This window comes from Pristiophorus japonicus, unplaced genomic scaffold (assembly GCF_044704955.1).
Source record: "Pristiophorus japonicus isolate sPriJap1 unplaced genomic scaffold, sPriJap1.hap1 HAP1_SCAFFOLD_759, whole genome shotgun sequence".
Taxonomy (NCBI): Eukaryota; Metazoa; Chordata; class Chondrichthyes; family Pristiophoridae; genus Pristiophorus; species Pristiophorus japonicus.
The window spans coordinates 61,926-86,646 of NW_027254676.1; positions in this window are offsets into that span (position 1 = coordinate 61,926).

The following is a 24,721-nucleotide window of genomic DNA, read 5'->3' on the forward strand; positions in this document are numbered from 1 at the left end:
TGAATGATCAGCCATGATCTTATTGAATGGTGGTGCAGGCTCGAAGGGCCGAATGGCCGAGTCCTGCACCTATTGTCTATGTTTCTCTGTTCCTATGCGACTGCGAGGCGGGAGGGCTGTGACTCCGATATGGGAGGGATTTGTGCACATGGATCCCGGAATATCATGGCTGGTCCACAGTTCTCACATACACTGTCAGGGTAATGTAGAGGGAGCTCTGTATTGTACCTGCCCCGGGAGCACTCGATACACTGGGTATAAAGTGGGGTACACTGGGGTAATGTAGAGGGAGCTCTGGATTGTACCTGCCCCGGGAGCACTCGATACACTGGGTATAAAGTGGGGGTACACCGTCAGGGTAATGTAGAGGGAGCTCTGTATTGTACCTGCCCCGGGAGCACTCGATACACTGGGTATAAAGTGGGGGTACACTGTCAGGGTAATGTAGAGGGAGCTCTGGATTGTACCTGCCCCCGGGAGCACTCGATACACTGGGTATAAAGTGGGGGTACACTGGGGTAATGTAGAGGGAGCTCTGTATTGTACCTGCCCCCGGGAGCACTCGATACACTGGGTATAAAGTGGGGGTACACTGGGGTAATGTAGAGGGAGCTCTGGATTGTACCTGCCCCGGGAGCACTCGATACACTGGGTATAAAGTGGGGGTACACTGTCAGGGTAATGTAGAGGGAGCTCTGTATTGTACCTGCCCCGGGAGCACTCGATACACTGGGTATAAAGTGGGGGTACACTGGCAGGGTAATGTAGAGGGAGCTCTGTATTGTACCTGTCCCCGGGAGCACTCGATACACTGGGTATAAAGTGGGGGTACACTGTCAGGGTAATGTCGAGGGAGCTCTGTATTGTACCTGCCCCCGGGAGCACTCGATACACTGGGTATAAAGTGGGGGTACACTGGGGTAATGTAGAGGGAGCTCTGTATTGTACCTGTCCCCGGGAGCACTCGATACACTGGGTATAAAGTGGGAGTACACTGGGGTAATGTAGAGGGAGCTCTGTATTTTACCTGCCCCCGGGAGCACTCGATACACTGGGTATAAAGTGGGGGTACACTGTCAGGGTAATGTAGAGGGAGCTCTGTATTGTACCTGCCCCGGGAGCACTCGATACACTGGGTATAAAGTGGGGTACACTGGGGTAATGTAGAGGGAGCTCTGTATTGTACCTGTCCCCGGGAGCACTCGATACACTGGGTATAAAGTGGGGGTACACTGGGGTAATGTAGAGGGAGCTCTGTATTGTACCTGCCCCGGGAGCACTCGATACACTGGGTATAAAGTGGGGTACACTGGGGTAATGTAGAGGGAGCTCTGTATTGTACCTGCCCCGGGAGCACTCGATACACTGGGTATAAAGTGGGGTACACTGTCAGGGTAATGTAGAGGGAGCTCTGTATTGTACCTGTCCCCGGGAGCACTCGATACACTGGGTATAAAGTGGGGGTACACTGTCAGGGTAATATAGAGGGAGCTCTGTATTGTACCTGCTCCCGGGAGCGCTCGATACACTGGGTATAAAGTGGGGGTACACTGTCAGGGTAATGTAGAGGGAGCTCTGTATTGTACCTGCCCCCGGGAGCACTCGATACACTGGGTATAAAGTGGGGGTACACTGGGGTAATGTAGAGGGAGCTCTGTATTGTACCTGCCCCGGGAGCACTCGATACACTGGGTATAAAGTGGGGGTACACTGGGGTAATGTAGAGGGAGCTCTGTATTGTACCTGCCCCCGGGAGCACTCGATACACTGGGTATAAAGTGGGGGTACACTGGGGTAATGTAGAGGGAGCTCTGTATTGTACCTGCCCCCGGGAACACTCGATACACTGGGTATAAAGTGGGGTACACTGTCAGGGTAATGTAGAGGGAGCTCTGTATTGTACCTGCCCCCGGGAGCGCTCGATACACTGGGTATAAAGTGGGGTACACTGGGGTAATGTAGAGGGAGCTCTGTATTGTACCTGTCCCCGGGAGCACTCGATACACTGGGTATAAAGTGGGGGTACACTGGGGTAATGTAGAGGGAGCTCTGTATTGTACCTGCCCCGGGAGCACTCGATACACTGAGTATAAAGTGGGGTACACTGTCAGGGTAATGTAGAGGGAGCTCTGTTTTGTACCTGCCCCCGGGAGCACTCGATACACTGGGTATAAAGTGGGGTACACTGTCAGGGTAATGTAGAGGGAGCTCTGTATTGTACCTGCCCCCGGGAGCACTCGATACACTGGGTATAAAGTGGGGGTACACTGGGGTAATGTAGAGGGAGCTCTGTATTGTACCTGCCCCCGGGAGCACTCGATACACTGGGTATAAAGTGGGGGTACACTGGGGTAATGTAGAGGGAGCTCTGGATTGTACCTGCCCCGGGAGCACTCGATACACTGGGTATAAAGTGGGGTACACTGGGGTAATGTAGAGGGAGCTCTGTATTGTACCTGCCCCCGGGAACACTCGATACACTGGGTATAAAGTGGGGTACACTGGGGTAATGTAGAGGGAGCTCTGTATTGTACCTGCTCCCGGGAGCACTCGATACACTGGGTATAAAGTGGGGTACACTGTCAGGGTAATGTAGAGGGAGCTCTGTATTGTACCTGCCCCCGGGAGCACTCGATACACTGGGTATAAAGTGGGGTACACTGGGGTAATGTAGAGGGAGCTCTGTATTGTACCTGCCCCGGGAGCACTCGATACACTGGGTATAAAGTGGGGTACACTGGGGTAATGTAGAGGGAGCTCTGTATTGTACCTGCCCCCGGGAGCACTCGATACACTGGGTATAAAGTGGGGGTACACTGTCAGGGTAATGTAGAGGGAGCTCTGTATTGTACCTGCCCCCGGGAGCACTCGATACACTGGGTATAAAGTGGGGATATAGAATCATAGAAATTTACAGCACTGAAGGAGGCCATTTGGCCCATCATGCCCATGCCGGCTGACAAGCTCCCCAGGCTAATCCCACTTTCCAGTTTTTGGTCCTTAGCCTTGCAGGTTACAGCACTTCAAGTGCACAGCCAAGTACTTTTCAAGTACTATGAGGGTTTCTGCCCCTACTACCCTTTCAGGGAGTGAGTTCCGCCCCAGACCCACACCTCGCTTCAGGTGAAAATATTTCTCATCACATTCCCTCTAAACCCTCCACCAATTATTTTAAATCTATGGCCCCTTGTTGTTGACCCCTCTGCCAAGGGAAACAGGTCCTTCCTGTCCACTCTATCTGGGCCCCTCATCATTTTATACACCTCAATCAGGTCTCCCCTCAGCCTCCTCTGTTCCAAAGAAAACAACCCCAGCCTATCCAATCTTCCCGCGTAGCTAAAGTTCTCCAGTCCAGGCAACATCCCGGTAAATCTCCTCTGCACCCTCTCTGGTGCAATCACATCCTTGCTGTAAAGTGGTGCCCAGAACTGCACACAGTACTCCAGCTGTGGCCTAACCAGTGTTTTATACAGTTCAAGCATAAACTCCCTGCTCTGGTATATTCTATGCCTCGGCTAATAAAAGGCAAGCATTCCATATGGCCTGCTACATTCAGGGATCTGTGGACCCCAGGTCCCTCTGTTCCTCTACACTTCCGTTCCCTACCATTTAATGTGTATTCCCCTTCCTTGTTAGCCCTCCCCAAATGCATTACCTCACACTGCTCTGGATTGAACTGTATTTGCCTCTGTTCTGCCCATCTGACCAGTCCATTGATGTTTTCCGACAGTCCTTCATTATCAACCACGTAGCTAGTTTGTTATTTTAATCATGCCCTCTATATCGTAGTCGAAGGCACTCCATTGCGACCCTCCTTAAAACCTACCAATTTGAGGAGGCGTTAGGTCATCTGTCCTAATATGTCCTTCATAGGAACTGGAGTCCCACATTTAACCTGTTGACCCTGTTCCGCCATTCAATGAGATAGAAACATAGACAATAGGTGCAGGAGTCGGCCCTGCGAGCCTGCACCGCCATTCAATAAGATCATGGCTGATCATTCCTTCAGTACCCCTTTTCCTGCTTTCTCTCCATACCCCTTGATCCCCTTAACCGTAAGAGCCATATCTAACTCCCTCTTGAATACATCCAGTGAACTGGCATCAACAAATCTCTGCGGCAGGGAATTCCACAGGTTAACAACTCAGAGTGAATATGTTTCTCCTCATCTCAGTCCTAAATGGCCTACCCCTTTCTCTAAGACTGTGTCCCCTGGTTCTGGACTTCCCCAACATCGAAAACATTCTTCCCGCATCTAACCTGTCCAGTCCCGTCAGAATTTTAGATGTTTTTATGAGATCCCCTCTCATCCTTCTAAACTCCATTGAATAAAGGCCGAGTTGATCCAGTCTCTCCTCATATGACAGCCCAGCCATCCCAGGAATCAGTCTGGTGAACCTTCGCTGCACTCCCTCAATAGCAAGAACTACCTTCCTCAGACTTGGAGAGCAAAACTGAACACAATATTCCAGGTGAGGCCTCACCAAGGCCCTGTACAACTGTAGCAACACCTCCCTGCTCCTATACTCAAATCCTCTCGCTATGAAGGCCAACATGCCATTTGCCTTCTTCACCGCCTGCTGTACCTGCATGGCCAACCTTCAATGACTGATGAACCATGACACCCAGGTCTTATTGCACCTCCCCCTTTTCCTAATCTGCCGCCATCCAGATAAGATTCTGCCTTCGTGTTTTCGCCCACAAAATGGATAACCTCACATTTATCCACATTATACTGCATCTGCCATGCATTTGCCCACTCACCTAACCTATCCAAGTCACCCTGCAGCCTCATAGCATCCTCCTCGCAGCTCACACTGCCACCCAACTTAGTGTCATCCGCAAATTTGGAGATACTACATTTAATCCCCTCGTCTAAATCATTAATGTACAGTGTAAACAGCTGGGGCCCCAGCACAGAACCTTGCGGTACCCCACTAGTCACTGCCTGCCATTCTGAAAAGTACCCATTTACTCCTACTCTTTGCTTCCTGTCTGACAACCAGTTCTCAATCCATGTCAGCACACTACCCCCAATCCCATGTGTTTTAACTTTGCACATTAATCTCTTGTGTGGGACCTTGTCGAAAGCCTTCTGAAAGTCCAAATATACCACATCAACTGGTTCTCCCTTGTCTACTGTACTGGAAACATCCTCAAAAAATTCCAGAAGATTTGTCAAGCATGATTTCCCTTTCACAAATCCATGTTGACTTGGACCGATCCTGTCACTGCTTTCCAAATGCGCTGCTATTCCATCTTTAATAATTGATTCCAACATTTTCCTCACTACCGATGTCAGGCTAACCGGTCTATAATTACCCGTTTTCTCTCTCCTTCCTTTTTTAATAAGTGGGGTTACATTAGCTACCCTCCAGTCCATAGGAACTGATCCAGAGTCCATAGAATGTTGGAAAATGACTATCAATGCATCCGCTATTTCCAAGGCCACCTCCTTAAGTACTCTGGGATGCAGACCATCAGGTCCTGGGGATTTATCGGCCTTCAATCCCATCACTTTCCCCAACACAATTTTTATTCAAATGTCGCCTTTGGTTCTTCTGCCCAGCACCTTTAAATCTGTGTCCTCTGGTTCCCGACCCTTCCCGCCAATGGGATCAGTTTATCTCTCTCTACCCTGCCCCAGGGCCCTCGTGGTTTTGAATGCCTCTATCAAATCTCCTCTCAATCTTCTCTGCACCGTGGAGATCTAACCCCAGCTTCTCCAGTCCCTCGGCGCAACTCAGAATTGTGAACCTGTGGAATTCTCCGGCACAAAAAGTCGTTGAGGCCAGTTCGTTTGATATTCAAGAGTTAGATGTGGCCCTGAACAGCTAAAGGGACCAAGGGGTGTGGAGAGAAAGCAGGAAAGGGGTACTGAGGTGAATGATCAGCCATGATCATATTGAATGGTGGGGCAGGCTCGAAGGGCCGAATGGCCCACTCCTGCACCTATTTTCTATGATTCCATGCAGTCCCTCATTCCGTGAATATGAACGTGAGAAATAGGAGCAGGAGCTAGCCATACGGCCCCTCGAGCCTGCTCCGACATTCAATAAGCTCATGGCTAATCTGATCGTGGACTCAGCTCCACTTCCCCGCCCACTCCTCATAACCCTTCACTCCCTTATCGCTCAAAAATCTCCCTCCGCCTTAAATATATTCAATGAACCCAGCCTCCACAGCTCTCTGAGGCTTTGTCAATCTGTGGAATTCTCTGCCCCAGAGAATAAATTCCTCCTCATGTGTTTTAAATGGGCGGCCCCTTATTCTGAGACCATGTCTCCTAACTTTAGTTTGTCCTGTGAGTGGAAATATCCTCTCTGCTTCCAGCTTGTCAAGCCCCCTCATTACCTTATATGCTTCAATGAGGTCACCTCTCATTCTTCTGAACGCCAATGTGTACAGGCCCAATCTACCGACATAAGTCAACCCCCTCATCTCCGGAATCAAACCTCGTGAACCTTCTCTGAACAGCCTCCAATGCAAGTATATCCTTCCTTAAATACGGAGACCAAAATTGTACGCAGTACTCCAGGTGTGGCCTCACCAATACCTGTACAGTTGAGGCAGGACTTCCCTGCTTTTATATTCCTTCTCCCTTTGCAATAAAAGCCAAGATTCCATTTGCTTTCCTGATTACTTGTTGTACCGGCATACTAACTTTTAAGCTCTGGAACTCACTATCCTCCTTCAAGACTTTGAGGATATCGCGAGCATGGTGGCTAGAGGTGTACCGATGGATGTGGTGTATTTAGATTTCCAAAAGGCATTCGATAAGGTGCCACACAAAAGGTTACTGCAGAAGATAGAGGTACGCGGAGTCAGAGGAAATGTATTAGCATGGATCGAGAATTGGCTGGCCAACAGAAAGCAGAGAGTCGGGATAAATGGGTCCTTTTCGGGTTGGAAATCGGTGGTTAGTGGTGTGCCACAGGGATCGGTGCTGGGACCACAACTGTTTACAATATACATAGATGACCTTGGCATTGACTGACCATCTCCAGTTGACATTGACTGACCATCCCCAGTTGGCATTGACTGACCTTCCCCAGTTGACATTGACTGACCTTCCCCAGTTGACATTGACTGACCTTCCCCAGTTGACATTGACTGACCTTCCCCAGTTGGCATTGACTGACCTTCCCCAGTTGACATTGACTGACCTTCCCCAGTTGACATTGACTGACCATCCCCAGTTGGCATTGACTGACCTTCCCCAGTTGACATTGACTGACCTTCCCCAGTTGACATTGACTGACCTTCCCCAGTTGACATTGACTGACCATCCCCAGTTGGCATTGACTGACCTTCCCCAGTTGACATTGACTGACCATCCCCAGTTGACATTGACTGACCTTCCCCAGTTGACATTGACTGACCATCCCCAGTTGGCATTGACTGACCTTCCCCAGTTGACATTGACTGACCTTCCCCAGTTGACATTGACTGACCTTCCCCAGTTGACATTGACTGACCATCCCCAGTTGACATTGACTGACCTTCCCCAATTGACATTGACTGACCATCCCCAGTTGACATTGACTGACCTTCCCCAGTTGGCATTGACTGACCTTCCCCAGTTGGCATTGACTGACCTTCACGAGTTGACATTGACTGACCTTCCCCAGTTGACATTGACTGACCATCCCCAGTTGGCATTGACTGACCTTCCCCAGTTGGCATTGACTGACCTTCCCCAGTTGGCATTGACTGACCTTCCCCAGTTGACATTGACTGACCATCCCCAGTTGACATTGACTGACCTTCCCCAGTTGACATTGACTGACCTTCCCCAGTTGACATTGACTGACCTTCCCCAGTTGACATTGACTGACCATCCCCAGTTGAAATTGACTGACCTTCCCCAGTTGGCATTGACTGACCATCCCCAGTTGGCATTGACTGACCTTCCCCAGTTGGCATTGACTGACCATCCCCAGTTGACATTGACTGACCTTCCCCAGTTGACATTGACTGACCTTCCCCAGTTGGCATTGACTGACCTTCCCCAGTTGACATTGACTGACCTTCCCGAGTTGACATTGACTGACCTTCCCCAGTTGGCATTGACTGACCTTCCCCAGTTGACATTGACTGACCTTCCCCAGTTGACATTGACTGACCTTCCCGAGTTGACATTGACTGACCTTCCCCAGTTGGCATTGACTGACCTTCCCCAGTTGACATTGACTGACCTTCCCGAGTTGACATTGACTGACCTTCCCCAGTTGGCATTGACTGACCTTCCCCAGTTGGCATTGACTGACCATCCCCAGTTGGCATTGACTGACCTTCCCCAGTTGGCATTGACTGACCTTCCCCAGTTGGCATTGACTGACCATCCCCAGTTGATATTGACTGACCTTCCCCAGTTGACATTGACTGACCTTCCCCAGTTGGTATTGACTGACCATCCCCAGTTGGTATTGACTGACCTTCCCCAGTTCACATTGACTGACCTTCCCCAGTTGGCATTGACTGACCATCCCCAGTTGACATTGACTGACCATCCCCAGTTGGCATTGACTGACCTTCCCCAGTTGGCATTGACTGACCTTCCCCAGTTGACATTGACTGACCATCCCCAGTTGACATTGACTGACAATCTCCAGTTGGCATTGAGAAGACGGTGGTCCTATCTTGACAGTCGTATGATTCCCTTGGTGTTAAGGGGAGGGGGATTCCCCTGTTGTGTGGGGTTCGGTGATGTTCCCTGAGAGCCCCCCGGTGAGGTGCGGTGTAACTGAGAACCCTCTCTATGGCAGCTGACCCCTCACCGGGTGATTCCCGTCCGTTCCCAGGTAGAAGACATGCTGAGAGACCACCTGCCCTGCAAGAACCTCCCGCTGAAGATTAACGGCGCAAAGGAGGCGAAACGTAGAAGGAAGAAACGGAATGATGCACAAGGTCCAGGATTGTGAGCGGGTTAATTTCAACCCGTCTCTGGGCCCATGGACAGGGTCCAAGGGGTGGGGTGGTGGGGGAGCTGGTGTGCATGGAGTGGGATTGGGTGAGTTGATTTGTGATGGGGGTGAGGTGGGTTGGGATGATGGTGAGTGTGGGGGCTGTGGGATGGGGTGAGGTGGGTTGGGATGGGGTGAGGTGGGTTCAGAGGGGAGGTGAGGGGTGCAGTGATGTCTATTGATGGAGGGGGTGGTGAGGTTCTGTGGGTGTGGAATGTGATGGGATGTTTTTCTCACTGGGTTGTTCCCAATGGACAAAGTCCAGGAGCGGTGGTGGGTTTTGATTAAAAAGGGGGGAAAAGTAGTTTAATAAGGTGATTAAATGGTTTCTAAAATAAGGTTAATATGGGGTTTAATAGCTTTTAAATTTTTTTTACGGGATTTTAACATTTTTTTACTGGAGTTTGTAAGGGATTTCAAAGTTGGTTCAGAGTGTTTGTAAAGGATTTAAGTAGTGTGTAAACAAGGTTTGAAATAGGATTTCTAATGAAAGGGTGAATCAGATTGCCCTGACGTGTGTTAATGTAATACTGGTGATGGGGTTACTTTATATTGCTGCAATGTTTAGCTTGTAGCCTGTGTTGGTTGAGTGGGGAGGTCAGATTGTTCAATTGTGTGATCTATCTCACACACTGAGACACAAGCGGCAGGCAGTCCTGGGGAGCCAACCCCATGTTTGATGGGAGATGTTAATCGGTGACGTTGATCGATAGAAAGAGAGACGGAAAGACTTGCATTTATGTAGCGCCTCAGGACGCCCCGAAGCGCTTTACAGCCAACAAAGTACTTTCTGGAGTGTGGTCACTGTTAAATGTAGCACACACTGCAGCCATATTTGCGCACAGCAAGCTCCCGCAAACAGCGATGTGTAAATGAGCAGATACAAGGGGAGAGGAAGATCCCATTGATGAGGACGGAGAGCTTGAAGCCTGACAATAACAATTTGTATTCATACAGCGCCTTTAATGTCGTATCAACTCCCAAGGTGCCTCACAGGAGCGTAGATGGGACCACACACGACAGCGAGCCACACAAGGAGACATTGGGACAGGTGACCAGGAGCTCGGTCAGAGAGGCAGGGTTCAAGGGGCGCCTTGCAATAGGAGAGGGGGAGAGGTTGAGGGAGGGAATTGCACAGTTCGGGGATGAAGAGGTGGTGAGGATGAAGAAACGGCCACCAATGATGATGTGTATAAAGTCGGTGGGAGGGAGTGGGTGAGCAAGAGTTCTGAATTGGAGGAGCGCAACGATCTCAGAGGAGCTGGAAGAAGTGAGGAGACCGGGAGGGGTCGAGTTCATGGGAGTGAGTCACAAACAAGGTTGGGATGTTTTTTTGTTAGTTAATCGAGGAGTTAAATGAACGGGAGACAAAGTGTAATTAATCGAGGAGTTGATGGACCGGGTGAAAATGTGTAATTAATCGAAGCGTTGATGGACCGGGAGACAATGTGTAATTAATCGAGGTGTTGATGGACCGGGAGACAATGTGTAATTGATCGAGGCGTTGATGGACCGGGAGACAATGTGTAATTAATCGAGGCGTTGATGGACTGGGAGACAATGTGTAATTAATCGAGGGGTTGATGGACCGGGAGACAATGTGTAATTAATCGAGGTGTTGATGGACCAGGAGACAATGTGTAATTAATCGAGGGGTTGATGGACTGGGAGACAATGTGTAATTAATCGAGGGGTTGATGGACTGGGAGGCAATGTGTAATTAATCGAGGGGTTGATGGACTGGGAGACAATGTGTAATTAATCGAGGAGTTGATGGACCGGGAGACAATGTGTAATTAATCGAGGCATTGATGGACTGGGAGACAATGTGTAATTAATCGAGGAGTTGATGGACTGGGAGACAATGTGTAATTAATCGAGGCGTTGATGGACTGGGAGACAATGTGTAATTAATCGAGGAGTTGATGGACTGGGAGACAATGTGTAATTAATCGAGGAGTTGATGGACTGGGAGACAATGTGTAATTAATCGAGGCATTGATGGACTGGGAGACAATGTGTAATTAATCGAGGAGTTGATGGACTGGGAGACAATGTGTAATTAATGGAGGCATTGATGGACTGGGAGACAATGTGTTATTAATCGAGGTGTTGATGGACTGGGAGACAATGTGTAATTAATCGAGGGGTTGATGGACTGGGAGACAATGTGTAATTAATCGAGGCGTTGATGGACTGGGAGACAATGTGTAATTAATCGAAGCGTTGATGGACCAGGAGACAATGTGTAATTAATCGAGGTGTTGATGGACTGGGAGACAATGTGTAATTAATCGAGGGGTTGATGGACCGGGAGACAATGTGTAATTAATCGAGGCCTTGATGGACCAGGAGACAATGTGTAATTAATCGAAGCGTTGATGGACCAGGAGACAATGTGTAATTAATCGAGGCGTTGATGGACCGGGAGACAATGTGTAATTAATCGAGGGGTTGATGGACCGGGAGACAATGTGTAATTAATCGAGGGGTTGATGGACTGGGAGACAATGTGTAATTAATCGAGGCGTTGATGGACTGGGAGACAATGTGTAATTAATCGAGGGGTTGATGGACTGGGAGACAATGTGTAATTAATCGAGGCGTTGATGGACTGGGAGACAATGTGTAATTAATCGAGGCGTTGATGGACTGGGAGACAATGTGTAATTAATCGAGGCGTTGATGGACCGGGAGACAATGTGTAATTAATCGAGGAGTTGATGGACTGGGAGACAATGTGTAATTAATCGAGGGGTTGATGGACCGGGAGACAATGTGTAATTAATCGAGGCGTTGATGGACCGGGAGACAATGTGTAATTAATCGAGGTGTTGATGGACCAGGAGACAATGTGTAATTAATCGAGGTGTTGATGGACCGGGCGACAATGTGTAATTAATCGAGGTGTTGATGGACTGGGAGACAATGTGTAATTAATCGAGGTGTTGGTGGACCGGGAGACAATGTGTGATTAATTGAGGAGTTGATGGACTGGGAGACAATGTGTAATTAATCGAGGTGTTGGTGGACCGGGAGACAATGTGTAATTAATCGAGGTGTTGATGGACTGGGAGACAATGTGTAATTAATTGAGGAGTTGATGGACCGGGAGACAATATGTAATTAATCGAGGTGGTGATGGACTGGGAGACAATATGTAATTAATCGAGGGGTTGATGGACCGGGAGACAATTTGTAATTAATCGAGGTGTTGATGGACTGGGAGACAATATGTAATTAATCGAGGAGTTGATGGACTGGGAGACAATGTGTAATTAATCGAGGAGTTGATGGACCGGGAGACAATGTGTAATTAATCGAGGGGTTGATGGACCGGGAGACAATGTGTAATTAATCGAGGTGTTGATGGACTGGGAGACAATATGTAATTAATCGAGGAGTTGATGGACTGGGAGACAATGTGTAATTAATCGAGGAGTTGATGGACCGGGAGACAATTTGTAATTAATCGAGGTGTTGATGGACTGGGAGACAATATGTAATTAATCGAGGAGTTGATGGACTGGGAGACAATATGTAATTAATCGAGGCGTTGATGGACTGGGAGACAATGTGTAATTAATCGAGGTGTTGATGGACTGGGAGACAATGTGTAATTAATTGAGGAGTTGATGGACTGGGAGACAATGTGTAATTAATCGAGGTGTTGGTGGACCGGGAGACAATGTGTAATTAATCGAGGTGTTGATGGACTGGGAGACAATGTGTAATTAATCGAGGTGTTGATGGACTGGGAGACAATGTGTAATTAATCGAGGTGTTGATGGACTGGGAGACAATGTGTAATTAATTGAGGAGTTGATGGACCGGGAGACAATATGTAATTAATCGAGGTGGTGATGGACCGGGAGACAATATGTAATTAATCGAGGGGTTGATGGACCGGGAGACAATTTGTAATTAATCGAGGTGTTGATGGACTGGGAGACAATATGTAATTAATCGAGGAGTTGATGGACTGGGAGACAATGTGTAATTAATCGAGGAGTTGATGGACCGGGAGACAATGTGTAATGAATCGAGGGGTTGATGGACCGGGAGACAATGTGTAATTAATCGAGGTGTTGATGGACTGGGAGACAATATGTAATTAATCGAGGAGTTGATGGACTGGGAGACAATGTGTAATTAATTGAGGAGTTGATGGACCGGGAGACAATTTGTAATTAATCGAGGTGTTGATGGACTGGGAGACAATATGTAATTAATCGAGGAGTTGATGGACTGGGAGACAATGTGTAATTAATCGAGGAGTTGATGGACCAGGTGAAAATGTGTAATTAATCGAGGCGTTGATAGACTGGGAGACAATGTGTAATTGATCGAGGAGTTGATGGACTGGGAGACAATGTGTAATTAATCGAGGTGTTGATGGACCGGGAGACAATTTGTAATTAATCGAGGCGTTGATGGACTGGGAGACAATGTGTAATTAATCGAGGCGTTGATGGACCAGGAAACAATGTGTAATTAATCGAGGGGTTGATGGACTGGGAGACAATGTGTAATTAATCGAGGCGTTGATGGACTGGGAGACAATGTGTAATTAATCGAAGCGTTGATGGACTGGGAGACAATGTGTAATTAATCGAGGAGTTGATGGACTGGGAGACAATGTGTAATTGATCGAGGTGTTGATGGACTGGGAGACAATGTGTAATTAATCGAAGCGTTGATGGACTGGGAGACAATGTGTAATTAATCGAGGAGTTGATGGACCGGGAGACAATGTGTAATTAATCGAGGCGTTGATGGACTGGGAGACAATGTGTAATTAATCGAGGCGTTGATGGACTGGGAGACAATGTGTAATTAATCGAGGCGTTGATGGACTGGGAGACAATGTGTAATTAATCGAAGCGTTGATGGTCCGGGAGACAATGTGTAATTAATCGAGGAGTTGATGGACCGGGAGGCGATATGTAATTAATCGAGGTGTTGATGGACCGGGAAACAATGTGTAATTAATCGAGGGGTTGATGGACTGGGAGACAATGTGTAATTAATCGAAGCGTTGATGGACTGGGAGACAATGTGTAATTAATCGAGGGGTTGGTGGACTGGGAGACAATGTGTAATTAATCGAGGCATTGATGGACTGGGAGACAATGTGTAATTAATCGAGGCGTTGATGGACTGGGAGACAATGTGTAATTAATCGAGGAGTTGATGGACTGGGAGACAATGTGTAATTAATCGAGGAGTTGATGGACTGGGAGACAATGTGTAATTAATCGAGGAGTTGATGGACTGGGAGACAATGTGTAATTAATCGAGGTGTTGATGGACTGGAAGACAATGTGTAATTAATCGAGGCGTTGATGGACTGGGAGACAATGTGTAATTAATCGAGGTGTTGATGGACTGGAAGACAATGTGTAATTAATCGAGGTGTTGATGGACTGGAAGACAATGTGTAATTAATCGAGGCGTTGATGGACTGGAAGACAATGTGTCATTAATCGAGGTGTTGATGGACTGGGAGACAATGTGTAATTAATCGAGGTGTTGATGGACTGGGAGACAATGTGTAATTAATCGAGGCGTTGATGGACTGGGAGACAATGTGTAATTAATCGAGGAGTTGATGGACTGGGAGACAACGTGCAATTAATCGAGGGGTTGATGGACCAGGAGACAATGTGTAATTAATCGAGGTGTTGATGGACTGGGAGACAATGTGTAATTAATCGAGGGGTTGATGGACCAGGAGACAATGTGTAATTAATCGAGGTGTTGATGGACTGGGAGACAATGTGTAATTAATCGAGGGGTTGATGGACTGGGAGACAATGTGTAATTAATCGAGGAGTTGATGGACTGGGAGACAATGTGTAATTAATCGAGGGGTTGATGGACCAGGAGACAATGTGTAATTAATCGAGGTGTTTCTGGACTGGGAGACAATGTGTAATTAATCGAGGTGTTGATGGTCTGGGAGACAATGTGTAATTAATCGAGGCGTTGATGGACCAGGAGACAATGTGTAATTAATCGAGGCGTTGATGGACTGGGAGACAATGTGTAATTAATCGAGGAGTTGATGGTCTGGGAGACAATGTGTAATTAATCGAGGAGTTGATGGACCGGGAGACAATGTGTAATTAATCGAGGAGTTGATGGACCGGGAGACAATGTGTAATTAATCGAGGAGTTGATGGACTGGGAGACAATGTGTAATTAATCGAGGAGTTGATGGACTGGGAGACAATGTGTAATTAATCGAGGCGTTGATGGACTGGGAGACAATGTGTAATTAATCGAGGAGTTGATGGACTGGGAGACAATGTGTAATTAATCGAGGCGTTGATGGACTGGGAGACAATGTGTAATTAATCGAGGATTTGATGGACTGGGAGACAATGTGTAATTAATCGAGGTGTTGATGGACTGGGAGACAATGTGTAATTAATCGAGGTGTTGATGGACTGGGAGACAATGTGTAATTAATCGAGGAGTTGATGGACTGGGAGACAATGTGTAATTAATCGAGGCGTTGATGGACTGGGAGACAATGTGTAATTAATCGAGGCGTTGATGGACTGGGAGACAATGTGTAATTAACCGAGGAGTTGATGGACTGGGAGACAATGTGTAATTAATCGAGGCGTTGATAGACTGGGAGACAATGTGTAATTAATCGAGGAGTTGATGGACTGGGAGACAATGTGTAATTAATCGAGGGGTTGATGGACCAGGAGACAATGTGTAATTAATCGAGGTGTTGATGGACTGGGAGACAATGTGTAATTAATCGAGGGGTTGATGGACCAGGAGACAATGTGTAATTAATCGAGGAGTTGATGGACTGGGAGACAATGTGTAATTAATCGAGGAGTTGATGGACCAGGAGACAATGTGTAATTAATCGAGGCGTTGGTGGACCGGGAGACAATGTGTAATTAATCGAGGTGTTGATGGTCTGGGAGACAATGTGTAATTAATCGAGGAGTTGATGGACTGGGAGACAATGTGTAATTAATCGAGGAGTTGATGGACTGGGAGACAATGTGTAATTAATCGAGGCGTTGGTGGACTGGGAGACAATGTGTAATTAATCGAGGCGTTGGTGGACTGGGAGACAATGTGTAATTAATCGAGGAGTTGATGGACTGGGAGACAATGTGTAATTAATCGAGGCGTTGATGGACTGGGAGACAATGTGTAATTAATCGAGGAGTTGATGGACCGGGAGACAATGTGTAATTAATCGAGGTGTTAATGGACCAGGAGACAATGTGTAATTAATCGAGGCATTGATGGACTGGGAGACAATGTGTAATTAATCGAGGTGTTGATGGACTGGGAGACAATGTGTAATTAATCGAGGTGTTGATGGACCGGGAGACAATGTGTAATTAATCGAGGAGTTGATGGACTGGGAGACAATGTGTAATTAATCGAGGTGTTAATGGACCAGGAGACAATGTGTAATTAATCGAGGCATTGATGGACTGGGAGACAATGTGTAATTAATCGAGGTGTTGATGGACCGGGAGACAATGTGTAATTAATCGAGGAGTTGATGGACTGGGAGACAATGTGTAATTAATCGAGGAGTTGATGGACCGGGAGACAATGTGTAATTAATCGAGGCCTTGATGGACTGGGAGACAATGTGTAATTAATCGAGGCGTTGCTGGACCGGGAGACAATGTGTAATTAATCGAGGAGTTGATGGACTGGGAGACAATGTGTAATTAATCGAGGCATTGATGGACTGGGAGACAATGTGTAATTAATCGAGGCGTTGATGGACCGGGAGACAATGTGTAATTAATCGAGGCGTTGATGGACTGGGAGACAATGTGTAATTAATCGAGGAGTTGATGGACTGGGAGACAATGTGTAATTAATCGAGGCGTTGATGGACTGGGAGACAATGTGTAATTAATCGAGGCGTTGATGGACCGGGAGACAATGTGTAATTAATCGAGGCGTTGATGGACTGGGAGACAATGTGTAATTAATCGAGGAGTTGATGGACTGGGAGACAATGTGTAATTAATCGAGGGGTTGGTGGACTGGGAGACAATGTGTAATTAATCGAAGCGTTGATGGACTGGGAGACAATGTGTAATTAATCGAGGGTTGATGGACCGGGAGACAATGTGTAATTAATCGAGGCGTTGATGGACCGGGAGACAATGTGTAATTAATCGAGGGGTTGATGGACTGGGAGACAATGTGTAATTAATCGAGGTGTTGATGGACCGGGAGACAATGTGTAATTAATCGAGGGGTTGATGGACCGGGAGACAATGTGTAATTAATCGAGGGGTTGATGGACCGGGAGACAATGTGTAATTAATCGAGGAGTTGATGGACTGGGAGACAATGTGTAATTAATCGAGGTGTTGATGGACCGGGAAACAATGTGTAATTAATCGAGGCGTTGATGGACTGGGAGACAATGTGTAATTAATCGAGGTGTTGATGGACTGGGAAACAATGTGTAATTAATCGAGGGGTTGGTGGACTGGGAGACAATGTGTAATTAATCGAGAGTTTGATGGACCGGGAGACAATGTGTAATTAATCGAGGCGTTGATGGACTGGGAGACAATGTGTAATTCATCGAGGTGTTGATGGTCTGGGAGACAATGTGTAATTAATCGAGGCGTTGATGGACCGGGAGACAATGTGTAATTAATCGAGGGGTTGATGGACCGGGAGACAATGTGTAATTAATCGAGGGGTTGGTGGATTGGGAGACAATGTGTAATTAATCGAGGGGTTGATGGACCGGGAGACAATGTGTAATTAATCGAGGCATTGATGGACTGGGTGACAATGTGTAATTAATCGAGGCGTTGATGGACTGGGAGACAATGTGTAATTAATCGAGGCGTTGATGGACTGGGAGACAATGTGTAATTAATCGAGGGGTTGATGGACTGGGAGACAATGTGTAATTAATCGAGGGGTTGATGGACCGGGAGACAATGTGTAATTAATCGAGGCGTTGATGGACTGGGAGACAATGTGTAATTAATCGAGGGGTTGATGGACCGGGAGACAATGTGTAATTAATCGAGGGGTTGATGGACTGGGAGACAATGTGTAATTAATCGAGGAGTTGATGGACTGGGAGACAATGTGTAATTAATCGAGGGGTTGATGGACTGGGAGACAATGTGTAATTAATCGAGGGGTTGGTGGACTGGGAGACAATGTGTAATTAATCGAGGCGTTGATGGACTGGGAGACAATGTGTAATTAATCGAGGTGTTGATGGACCGGGAGACAATGTGTAATTAATCGAGGTGTTGATGGACTGGGAGACAATGTGTAATTAATCGAGGTGTTGATGGACTGGGAGACAATGTGTAATTAATCGAGGGGTTGGCGGACTGGGAGACAATGTGTAATTAATCGAGGGGTTGACGGACCGGGAGACAATGTGTAATTAATCGAGGCGTTGATGGACTGGGAGACAATGTGTAATTAATCGAGGCGTTGATGGACCGGGAGACAATGTGTAATTAATCGAGGTGTTGATGGACTGGGAGACAATGTGTAATTAATCGAGGGGTTGACGGACCGGGAGACAATGTGTAATTAATCGAGGTGTTGATGGACCGGGAGACAATGTGTAATTAATCGAGGCGTTGATGGACCGGGAGACAATGTGTAATTAATCGAGGTGTTGATGGACTGGGAGACAATGTGTAATTAATCGAGGGGTTGACGGACCGGGAGACAATGTGTAATTAATCGAGGCGTTGATGGACCGGGAGACAATGTGTAATTAATCGAGGTGTTGATGGACTGGGAGACAATGTGTAATTAATCGAGGGGTTGATGGACCGGGAGACAATGTATAATTAATCGAGGCGTTGATGGACTGGGAGACAATGTGTAATTAATCGAGGGGTTGATGGACCGGGAGACAATGTGTAATTAATCGAGGCGTTGATGGACTGGGTGACAATGTGTAATTAATCGAGGCGTTGATGGACTGGGAGACAATGTGTAATTAATCGAGGGGTTGATGGACCGGGAGACAATGTGTAATTAATCGAGGCGTTGATGGACTGGGAGACAATGTGTAATTAATCGAGGGGTTGATGGACTGGGAGACAATGTGTAATTAATCGAGGGGTTGGTGGACTGGGAGACAATGTGTAATTAATCGAGGCGTTGATGGACTGGGAGACAATGTGTAATTAATCGAGGCGTTGATGGACCGGGAGACAATGTGTAATTAATCGAGGTGTTGATGGACTGGGAGACAATGTGTAATTAATCGAGGGGTTGACGGACCGGGAGACAATGTGTAATTAATCGAGGTGTTGATGGACCGGGAGACAATGTGTAATTAATCGAGGCGTTGATGGACCGGGAGACAATGTGTAATTAATCGAGGTGTTGATGGACTGGGAGACAATGTGTAATTAATCGAGGGGTTGACGGACCGGGAGACAATGTGTAATTAATCGAGGCGTTGATGGACCAGGAGACAATGTGTAATTAATCGAGGTGTTGATGGACTGGGAGACAATGTGTAATTAATCGAGGGGTTGATGGACCGGGAGACAATGTATAATTAATCGAGGCGTTGATGGACTGGGAGACAATGTGTAATTAATCGAGGGGTTGATGGACCGGGAGACAATGTGTAATTAATCGAGGCGTTGATGGACTGGGTGACAATGTGTAATTAATCGAGGCGTTGATGGACTGGGAGACAATGTGTAATTAATCGAGGCGTTGATGGACTGGGAGACAATGTGTAATTAATCGAGGGGTGGTGGACTGGGAGACAATGTGTAATTAATCGAGGCGTTGATGGACTGGGAGACAATGTGTAATTAATCGAGGGGTTGATGGACCGGGAGACAATGTATAATTAATCGAGGGGTTGATGGACTGGGAGACAATGTGTAATTAATCGAGGCGTTGATGGACTGGGAGACAATGTGTAATTAATCGAGGAGTTGATGGACCGGGAGACAATGTGTAATTAATCGAGGCGTTGATGGACCGGGAGACAATGTGTAATTAATCGAGGCGTTGATGGACCGGGAGACAATGTGTAATTAATCGAGGAGTTGATGGACCGGGAGACAATGTGTAATTAATCGAGGCGTTGATGGACTGGGAGACAATGTGTAATTAATCGAGGAGTTGATGGACTGGGAGACAATGTGTAATTAATCGAGGTGTTGATGGACTGGGAAACAATGTGTAATTAATCGAGGGGTTGGTGGACTGGGAGACAATGTGTAATTAATCGAGAGTTTGATGGACCGGGAGACAATGTGTAATTAATCGAGGCGTTGATGGACTGGGAGACAATGTGTAATTAATCGAGGTGTTGATGGTCTGGGAGACAATGTGTAATTAATCGAGGCGTTGATGGACCGGGAGACAATGTGTAATTAATCGAGGGGTTGATGGACCGGGAGACAATGTGTAATTAATCGAGGGGTTGGTGGATTGGGAGACAATGTGTAATTAATCGAGGGGTTGATGGACTGGGAGACAATGTGTAATTAATCGAGGGGTTGATGGACTGGGAGACAATGTGTAATTAATCGAGGGGTTGATGGACCGGGAGACAATGTGTAATTAATCGAGGCGTTGATGGACTGGGAGACAATGTGTAATTAATCGAGGGGTTGATGGACCGGGAGACAATGTGTAATTAATCGAGGGGTTGATGGACTGGGAGACAATGTGTAATTAATCGAGGAGTTGTTGGACTGGGAGACAATGTGTAATTAATCGAGGGGTTGATGGACTGGGAGACAATGTGTAATTAAGCGAGGGGTTGGTGGACTGGGAGACAATGTGTAATCAATCGAGGCGTTGATGGACTGGGAGACAATGTGTAATTAATCGAGGGGTTGATGGACTGGGAGACAATGTGTAATTAATCGAGGTGTTGATGGACCGGGAGACAATGTGTAATTAATCGAGGTGTTGATGGACTGGGAGACAATGTGTAATTAATCGAGGGGTTGGTGGACTGGGAGACAATGTGTAATTAATCGAGGGGTTGGTGGACTGGGAGACAATGTGTAATTAATCGAGGTGTTGATGGACTGGGAGACAATGTGTAATTAATCGAGGGGTTGGTGGACTGGGAGACAATGTGTAATTAATCGAGGCATTGATGGACCGGGAGACAATGTGTAATTAATCGAGGCGTTGATGGACTGGGAGACAATGTGTAATTAATCGAGGCATTGATGGACTGGGAGACAATGTGTAATTAATCGAAGCGTTGATGGACTGGGAGACAATGTGTAATTAATCGAAGCGTTGATGGACTGGGAGACAATGTGTAATGAATCGAGGGGTTGATGGACTTGGAGACAATGTGTAATTAATCGAGGAGTTGATGGACTGGGAGACAATGTGTAATTAATCGAGGTGTTGATGGTCTGGGAGACAATGTGTAATTAATCGAGGGGTTGATGGACTTGGAGACAATGTGTAATTAATCGAGGAGTTGATGGACTGGGAGACAATGTGTAATTAATCGAGGTGTTGATGGTCTGGGAGACAATGTGTAATTAATCGAGGAGTTGATGGACTGGGAGACAATGTGTAATTAATCGAGGCGTTGATGGACTGGGAGACAATGTGTAATTAATCGAGGAGTTGATGGACTGGGAGACAATGTGTAATTAATCGAGGTGTTGATGGACTGGGAGACAATGTGTAATTAATCGAGGCGTTGATGGACTGGGAGACAATGTGTAATTAATCGAGGAGTTGATGGACTGGGAGACAATGTGTAATTAATCGAGGCGTTGATGGACTGGGAGACAATGTGTAATTAATCGAGGTGTTGATGGACTGGGAGACAATGTGTAATTAATCGAGGAGTTGATGGACTGGGAGACAATGTGTAATTAATCGAAGCGTTGATGGACTGGGAGACAATGTGTAATTAATCGAGGCATTGATGGACTGGGAGACAATGTGTAATTAATCGAGGCATTGATGGACTGGGAGACAATGTGTAATTAATCGAAGCGTTGATGGACTGGGAGACAATGTGTAATTAATCGAGGAGTTGATGGACTGGGAGACAATGTGTAATTAATCGAGGAGTTGATGGACTGGGAAACAATGTGTAATTAATCGAGGTGTTGATGGACTGGGAAACAATGTGTAATTAATCGAGGGGTTGGTGGACTGGGAGACAATGTGTAATTAATCGAGAGTTTGATGGACCGGGAGACAATGTGTAATTAATCGAGGGGTTGATGGACCGGGAGACAATGTGTAATTAATCGAGGGGTTGATGGACTGGGAGACAATGTGTAATTAATCGAGGAGTTGATGGACTGGGAGACAATGTGTAATTAATCGAGGGGTTGATGGACTGGGAGACAATGTGTAATTAAGCGAGGGGTTGGTGGACTGGGAGACAATGTGTAATTAATCGAGGCGTTGATGGACTGGGAGACAATGTGTAATTAATCGAGGTGTTGATGGACCGGGAGACAATGTGTAATTAATCGAGGTGTTGATGGACTGGGAGACAATGTGTAATTAATCGAGGGGTTGGTGGACTGGGAGACAATGTGTAATTAATCGAGGGGTTGGTGGACTGGGAGACAATGTGTAATTAATCGAGGTGTTGATGGACTGGGAGACAATGTGTAATTAATCGAGGGGTTGATGGACTGGGAGACAATGTGTAATTAATCGAGGTGTTGATGGACTGGGAGACAATGTGTAATTAATCGAGGGGTTGATGGACTGGGAGACAATGTGTAATTAATCGAGGAGTTGATGGACCGGGAGACAATGTGTAATTAATCGAAGCGTTGATGGTCTGGGAGACAATGTGTAATTAATCGAGGTGTTGATGGACTGGGAGACAATGTGTAATTAATCGAGGCGTTGATGGACTGGGAGACAATGTGTAATTAATCGAGGAGTTGATGGACTGGGAGACAATGTGTAATTAATCGAGGCGTTGATGGACTGGGAGACAATGTGTAATTAATCGAGGTGTTGATGGACTGGGAGACAATGTGTAATTAATCGAGGAGTTGATGGACTGGGAGACAATGTGTAATTAATCGAAGCGTTGATGGACTGGGAGACAATGTGTAATTAATCGAGGCATTGATGGACTGGGAGACAATGTGTAATTAATCGAGGCATTGATGGACTGGGAGACAATGTGTAATTAATCGAAGCGTTGATGGACTGGGAGACAATGTGTAATTAATCGAGGAGTTGATGGACTGGGAGACAATGTGTAATTAATCGAGGCATTGATGGTCTGGGAGACAATGTGTAATTAATCGAGGCGTTGATGGTCTGGGAGACAATGTAATTAATCGAGGAGTTGATGGACTGGGAGACAATGTGTAATTAATCGAGGGGTTGGTGGACCGGGAGACAATGTGTAATTAATCGAGGCGTTGATGGTCTGGGAGACAATGTGTAATTAATCGAGGGGTTGATGGACCAGGAAACAATGTGTAATTAATCGAGGAGTTGATGGACCGGGAGACAATGTGTAATTAATCGAGGAGTTGATGGACTGGGAGACAATGTGTAATTAATCGAGGAGTTGATGGACCGGGAGACAATGTGTAATTAATCGAGGCGTTGATGGACCGGGAGACAATGTGTAATTAATCGAGGAGTTGATGGACTGGGAGACAATGTGTAATTAATCGAGGAGTTGATGGACCGGGAGACAATGTGCAATTAATCGAGGCATTGATGGACTGGGAGACAATGTGTAATTAATCGAAGCGTTGATGGACTGGGAGACAATGTGTAATTAATCGAGGCATTGATGGACTGGGAGACAATGTGTAATTAATCGAAGCGTTGATGGACTGGGAGACAATGTGTAATTAATCGAGGCATTGATGGACTGGGAGACAATGTGTAATTAATCGAGGCGTTGATGGACTGGAAGACAATGTGTAATTAATCGAGGCGTTGATGGACTGGGAGACAATGTGTAATTAATCGAGGCGTTGATGGACTGGGAGACAATGTGTAATTAATCGAGGCGTTGATGGACTGGGAGACAATGTGTAATTAATCGAGGAGTTGATGGACTGGGAGACAATGTGTAATTAATCGAGGTGTTGATGGACCAGGAGACAATGTGTAATTAATCGAGGCATTGATGGACTGGGAGACAATGTGTAATTAATCGAGGAGTTGATGGACTGGGAGACAATGTGTAATTAATCGAGGTGTTGATGGACCAGGAGACAATGTGTAATTAATCGAGGTGTTGATGGACTGGGAGACAATGTGTAATTAATCGAGGCGTTGATGGACTGGGAGACAACGTGTAATTAATCGAGGGGTTGATGGACCAGGAGACAATGTGTAATTAATCGAGGTGTTGATGGACTGGGAGACAATGTGTAATTAATCGAGGGGTTGATGGACCAGGAGACAATGTGTAATTAATCGAGGTGTTGATGGACTGGGAGACAATGTGTAATTAATCGAGGTGTTGATGGACCGGGAGACAATGTGTAATTAATCGAGGAGTTGATGGACTGGGAGACAATGTGTAATTAATCGAGGGGTTGATGGACCAGGAGACAATGTGTAATTAATCGAGGTGTTGATGGACTGGGAGACAATGTGTAATTAATCGAGGGGTTGATGGACCAGGAGACAATGTGTAATTAATCGAGGCGTTGATGGACCGGGAGACAATGTGTAATTAATCGAGGAGTTGATGGACCGGGAGACAATGTGTAATTAATCGAGGTGTTGAT